This window comes from Ictidomys tridecemlineatus, chromosome 5 (genome assembly GCF_052094955.1).
Source record: "Ictidomys tridecemlineatus isolate mIctTri1 chromosome 5, mIctTri1.hap1, whole genome shotgun sequence".
NCBI lineage: Eukaryota > Metazoa > Chordata > Mammalia > Rodentia > Sciuridae > Ictidomys > Ictidomys tridecemlineatus.
Genome location: NC_135481.1, coordinates 11,869,873 through 11,876,144, shown reverse-complemented (window position 1 = coordinate 11,876,144; position 6,272 = coordinate 11,869,873). Strand labels below are relative to the sequence as shown.

Genomic DNA, 6,272 nt, shown 5'->3' with positions numbered 1-6,272 from the left:
TGCAAGGGAATAAAGCCCTGCTCCTGAGGAGATTCAGATCCTTCCCAGTCCAAACAAGGCTTTATTTACACGATTGAGGCGTACATGCATTAATCTGATTTCAAGCTATTGCCCTTCAGTTGCAGATTTTGATATAACAGTTATAAAAATGCTTTCCATAAGAATCTGGCAGAGACTAATCCAGCATATCCTTGCTCACATTAAATGTATAGTGAAAGTGTCACATGAGCTTTAAGGTAATTGTCTTCATTTTTGTTGAGAAGCAGCACAGCATATCTTAGTTCTAGTCCTATGACCATATCCTATAACTTATTTAGGAATCTAGTTCCTTAAAAGCAAGTTGAGGGCTGAAGTTCTGTGGGTCTGTAGTAGAGTGTTTGCCTAGCACATGTGAGGCACTGGGTTTGATTCTTAGCACCACATAAAAAATAAATAAAATAAAGGTCCATTGATTAAAAAAAAAAGTTGAAGACAATTCTTGCTTCATGGAGTGGTATCTAATGAGATGGTATAATGTCAATGAATTCAATTCAATGCCTTTCTCTGGGAATTGACTAGTCTTGAAAAAATGTCCTGGTCACCAGTGCTAAAACAATGGTTCTGAATTCAAGCTTGTCCTTCTCTCAGCCAGCCCTCTGAATACTCACAATCCTAGAGCTACAGGGAACCAAGTTGCAGAAGGACATAGGCCCTTCAGCCCAGAGCAGACCCTTTCCACTGTGTTCACTGATCTGGCCAGAATGGGAGGAGGTTAGGTTCACTGGACTAGAGGTGTGGATTCCTGTTTTGTTTGTATTGCTGACCACAGAATCTGGAATTTATTTTTTTTAATTTTTAATTTTTTTAAATTGTAGATGGACAGAATGCCTTTATTTTGTTTATTTTTATGGGGTGCTGAGGATTGAACCCAGGGCCTCATGCATGCTAGGCAAGCGCTCTACCACTGAGCGACAGCCCCAGCCCCAAGAATCTGGAATTTAATGGTTTGACTCTCTAATGGGAGTTCTTGTTGAGTAATACTGAACCCAATCCAAAGCCCAAAGACAAGCTTTGGCCCTGGTGAAGAGGGTAAGATTACAGGTTTTCTCACTGATTATGTGACATCTTGGTCTTTGTCTGATATAGCAGAGTTATTTATCCCAGAACAACAGATAACCAGGATAGCCCATAAGCCTTTATTGTCAGGTTTAAAGCAGAAATATGTATTACTTTGGACTTTTATCTGCCCTTAATAGAACCAGAACAGGTAGACTTTTATATTTATTCCATGCCCTCCTCAGCATCCTAAAATCCCTTCAGGCATACCAGTGTGGTATATCAGAAGTTTCCCAAACATACCCTAGAAGGAAGAAAAAGTTGGCTCTTTGGAGTTGGGGATAAAGAGAAAACAGGCGGGGCTGGGGATGTGGCTCAAGCAGTAGCATGCTGGCCTGGTATGCGTGCGGCCCGGGTTCGATCCTCAGCATCACAGACAAACAAACAAAGATGTTGTGTCTGCCGAAAACTAAAAAATAAATATTAAAAAATTTTATCTCTCTTTAAAAAAAAGAGAAAACAGGCTATCTGTGTGAAAAAGAGAAGGCTTTATGGAGGAGATATCTGAGCTACACAAGGAACACAGGTTATGATAAAGAGAAGGTATGGGAGGGCCATTCCAAGAAGAAGGAAGGTTTGGTTTTGTTTGGTACCGGGATCTGATCTACATCTGCAGCCCTTTTTATTTTTTAAATTTTGAGACAGGGTCTTGCTAAATTGCTTAGGACCTTGCTAAATTGCTGAGGCTGGCTTTGAACCTACAATCTTCCTGCCTCCCCAGCTGCTGGGATAACAGGCATGCACTACTGCACCTGGGAAGTTTTTTTGTTTGTTTTTAATGTAATTGTTTATCTAGGTTTTCTGAGGATCCTGTAAAATGCATAAGCACTTGGAAGCAGGGAGAAGCCTGAGGAGTCCTTTTTCAGTCAAATGGAGTACTGCCTCAGCCAAGGAGACTGGAGACTGTCAGCCTAATAACTTCCAACCATCTTTCTGTAGCCCAGAACTGCTAGGACTTACTGGAAAGTGAAACCACTTGTAAAGGGTAGTCTAAACTTACCTACCAAGTTGCTCCCATGGATCACATCCTGCGTTCTCCTTAATCCTTACAAGTATACACAAAATATATGTGGAAGTGTAAACAGACCCTACCCCCCAAAAGCAATCTGCCTGGGTATACTTTGTCACTTTTCACCCTAGGAGAAGGTAAAGCCTGAAAGATCCTGACATTGTAATAAGACTGGGGAAAGGGGGGAGGCTGGGGTTGTGACTCAGCGGTAGAACAAGAGCCTAGCATGTGTGAGGCTCTGGGTTCAATCCTCAGCACCACATAAAAATAAAGGTATTATGTCCAACTATAACTAAAAAAGACAAAAAAGAAAAAAAGATTAGGAAGGGGACATGGACAATTGAGATTTGGAAAACAAGAAAAGGCATCAGGTTCCTCCCCACCATAAGTCCTCCTGTTCTTTTTTTCCTTGGACACACTCTCCATTCTTGTCTATGGCCTGTGTACACTGGCTGCCAGCTGGCTGCCAGCTACCTGACCTACTTGTCCCAAGGACAGCTAGGATTAAGTAGACTTTGAGTCCTCTTTTACGTAAAGTATTTTTCATAGGCAATGACTTTAATTTAACAGGCGGCATTTCTGGCTCCATCTTGGGGTGAGGTGGGGTGGTCTGAAACTCAATTTGTGGAAAGTCTTGTGCTCCAGGGAGGATAATGACCCTTTATATGAACTGAAGTCTACCTTATTCCTGGGGACAGAAGGCTCTAGAGACATTGTATGATACATGAAGCTTCTTTTCCAAAATTGAATTTTTGTACCCAAAATTGGTACCAGAAGCTGAAACATCCCCAAACCTCCATCCAGGATCCTCCTGTGAGAAGCTGGAAAGTAAACCAGACATGACTCAGCATCAGATTCTTCTCCCTCTCCCCAGCCAGAATGAAAGAAGCAAGCAGGCTCCTCCCCAGTGGATGGCCACATCCTCACCACAAACTAAGTCATGGTCACACCCAGCCTGAATGGAAAATTACCAGGAGAGGAAGGACAAGAAGGTTAAACTCAGTTTTTTAATTCTCAGTCCAGAATCACAGCCATCTATTCTCCAACTGGAACTAATTGAGGAAAACAGTTCTCTTCCTGCCTCTATCCCTAACCAAGTATGTCCAGGTCTAAAAGAAGTGATGCTGTTTGAACCCAGATCTACTTGAAAGGTAGAAGGCTTATGATGCCTTGTTGCTCACACCTGGCTTTAACAGACATCCAGTTTCCTCACCTCCAAGGTAGACAGGACCAGGTTGGGGAAAGGGAAAACCCTACTCAAATATTCCCTCCAGGCTGCGGGAAGGTTTCTCTCCAGAACGTTTCCCTGCCATTAAGGCATTCTTGTGTTTGCGATGTTTTAATTGGACTTATTTTACCTAATGTTTTGAATTTTATCATATACAATTATCTGTGGTTTACAAACTTCTCAGATCCACAAAGTCCTGCTTTTCTGTGAAGCACTATGAAATGGTCTATTTAATTGTTATAATTTTATTGGCATAGAAAGATTATGATTATGAATATGCTATTTTTAAGGAGATACTATGAGGCTAGCTCAGTTATTTGTTTTTCTGGTATACTCTAGTTCATTCCTTCTTATCCCATCACTTCCTACTACTTGCCATATCACATGCTGAAATGCTTACAATTGAGAAAAATCTATTAACAAATTCTGAAATTGAACAAAAACGTAGTTATACCATGTCAGTAGCCACATACCTACTACATCCAGTTCCAGGAACACCACTGAGGACTTTTTGAGAATCTCCAGGGAAGTAAAAGAGTAGTTAAAGAGCTCAGGTTCTAGAGTTGGGGATATTGGTTAAAAACTCAGTTTATGCTGAGCAAGGTGGCATACACCTGTAATCCCAGCAGCTCAGGAGGCTGAGGCAGGAGGATTGTGAGTTCAAAGCCAGCCTCAACAGCAACTCAGTGAGACCCTATCTCTAAATAAAATACAAAATAGGGCTGGGGATTCGGCTCAGTGGTCAAGTGCCCCTGAGTTCAATCCCTGGTACTAAAACAAACAAAAAAAAAACATCACCACCACCAACAAAAAAGCCCAATTTACCGTAGCCCATTAAGATCTCTATAGAAGGGCTAGAATTGCGGCTCCGTGGTAGAACACTTACCTAATTTGTGTGAGGCACTGGGTTCAATCCTCAGCACCACATAAAAATAAACAAATAAAGGTTAAAAAAAAAAAAAAGAATGCTTTAAAAATATTTAAAAAAATAAGCTCTCTAAAGAAAACCAATTTTCTAATCAGGATTAAGTGAAAAAAGCATCTGTAGGGCTGGGGATGTGGCTCAAGCAGTAGCGCGCTTGCCTGGCATGCGTGCGGCCCGGGTTCGATCCTCAGCACCACATACCAACAAAGATGTTGTGTCCACCGAGAACTAAAAAATAAATATTAAAAATTCTCTCTCTCTCTCTCTCTCTCCTCTCTCACTCTCTCTTTTAAAAAAAAAAAAAGTATCGGTAAAAGCTTGAAAGCCACAGAATATTAGTTTAAGAGTCAGGCTGTTTGTCACTAGTTGTAGATACGGTAAATTACTTGTCCTCTGTGCCTCTGTTTGCTCATCTACAAAATATCAATAATACCACCTAACAGCAACATAGGCTTGTTATGAGAATTGAACCAATGTATGTGAGAGCTTTCACCAATGCCAAACACACAGTAATATAAAATGTTAAACAAATTATTAAAATGCTTAGCATAATACCCAACACTTAACCTAGTAAGAAATAAGAAGTGTTAGCTATCTGAATTACTGCACAGATGAGTTGCAAAGGTTCTCCCAGGAGACAGAAATTTCAGTTAGTGTGGGCTCACTGATAGGTAATTTACTTGGTGAAAGAGGTATTTCTCCTAAACCGAGAGCCTTAGGAAACTTACAGTGTCAGAACATAGTAGATGTTTATTTGTTTATTCTCTTGAGATGGGGTTATGTATATGTCTCACTGGCTTGCCCAGGCTGGCCTACAACCAGGCTCAAGTGATACTTCTGCCTCAGTTTCCCCCAAGTACTTGGGACTAGAGAAGAGCATTACCACACCTAACTAGAATGTAGTAGTCTTGATCAAGAAGGAGTAAAGAGCCAGGAGCAATTGGGTATAGCTGTAATACCAGTGGCTCAGGAGGATGAGGCAGGAGGATCCCAAGTTCAAAGCCAGTCTCAGGAACTCAGTGAGGCCCTAAGCAACTTAGTGAGACCTTGCCTCAAAATAAAAAATAAAAAGGGCTGGGGATGTGGCTCAGTGGTTAAGCATCCCAGTATTTAAAAAAAAAAAAAAAAAAATCCCTCAAAGAGCATAGGGTATCTAAGTAAGAAAGTATTTCTAAAGTTCAGCAGAGGTAATGAAAAGACAATACATAGTCTAGAATAGGCATTATAAATCAAAAACTATAACAGAATTTAAAAATCTACCTTTGTAAAGTCAGGCATTTAGAATGTGTTTTGCATTTTCTGTGCTTATATGCTCATTTTTATTAATATTTCATAAAATATTCAGAAACATCCATTATGTCTCAGCAATGCTTAGAACTTTAAGAAGTACAGCTTGAAAGGCCAGCAGCCTTTCTTAAACAAAACCCCAATTTTCCAAGATTACCAAGGTGGTGAAGGAAGGCAGCTGTTTCAAGATAACTGTTTCAGTGAGTTCCATCTTCTCCTTACAGAGATTCCCATTGCAAATCTTCTTCTGACTATCACCCCCACATACACACACCTTTTTTGTTTTCCAGTACTGGGGGATTGAATCCAGGGCCCACACCTGCTACAATCCAAGTCCTTTTTTAAATTTTATTTTGGGATACAGTCTTGCTGACTTACTGAAATTTATCCTCCTTCCTCAGTCTCCTAAGAAGCTAGATTACAGTTTTGTGTCACTGTATATATAGCTCTTCCCAAACTGCACTTATTAGAAATCTGAGTTACTCTGGCCTCAAAGGCCCTTTTAAATCTTGATTAACAATCACTAATGGTATTCTTTATTCTCAGTTTCATCTGCATGACTGATAGATTTTCTACCTTTACCCATTGATACAAATGCTAACAGATCTGTAGAATACAACATTAAAAGGATTCAGCTTTGACTTCATACAACACAAATAGTCCTGACTATGGGAATAGTCCACTCTTCCCACTCACCCCCTCTGGAACCTTGGGGTAGGTTCTGGGCC

The 6,272-nt window shown here is 40.5% G+C and overlaps 1 non-coding gene across 1 annotated transcript; it reads right to left on the bottom strand.

The window, feature by feature from the left end:
* Positions 1-886: 886 nt before the first annotated feature.
* Trnaa-agc (transfer RNA alanine (anticodon AGC)) lies at positions 887-959 on the bottom strand. Its single transcript has one exon. It is a non-coding gene; the product is annotated as a tRNA-Ala (tRNA).
* Between the last annotated feature and the right edge of the window lie 5,313 nt (positions 960-6,272).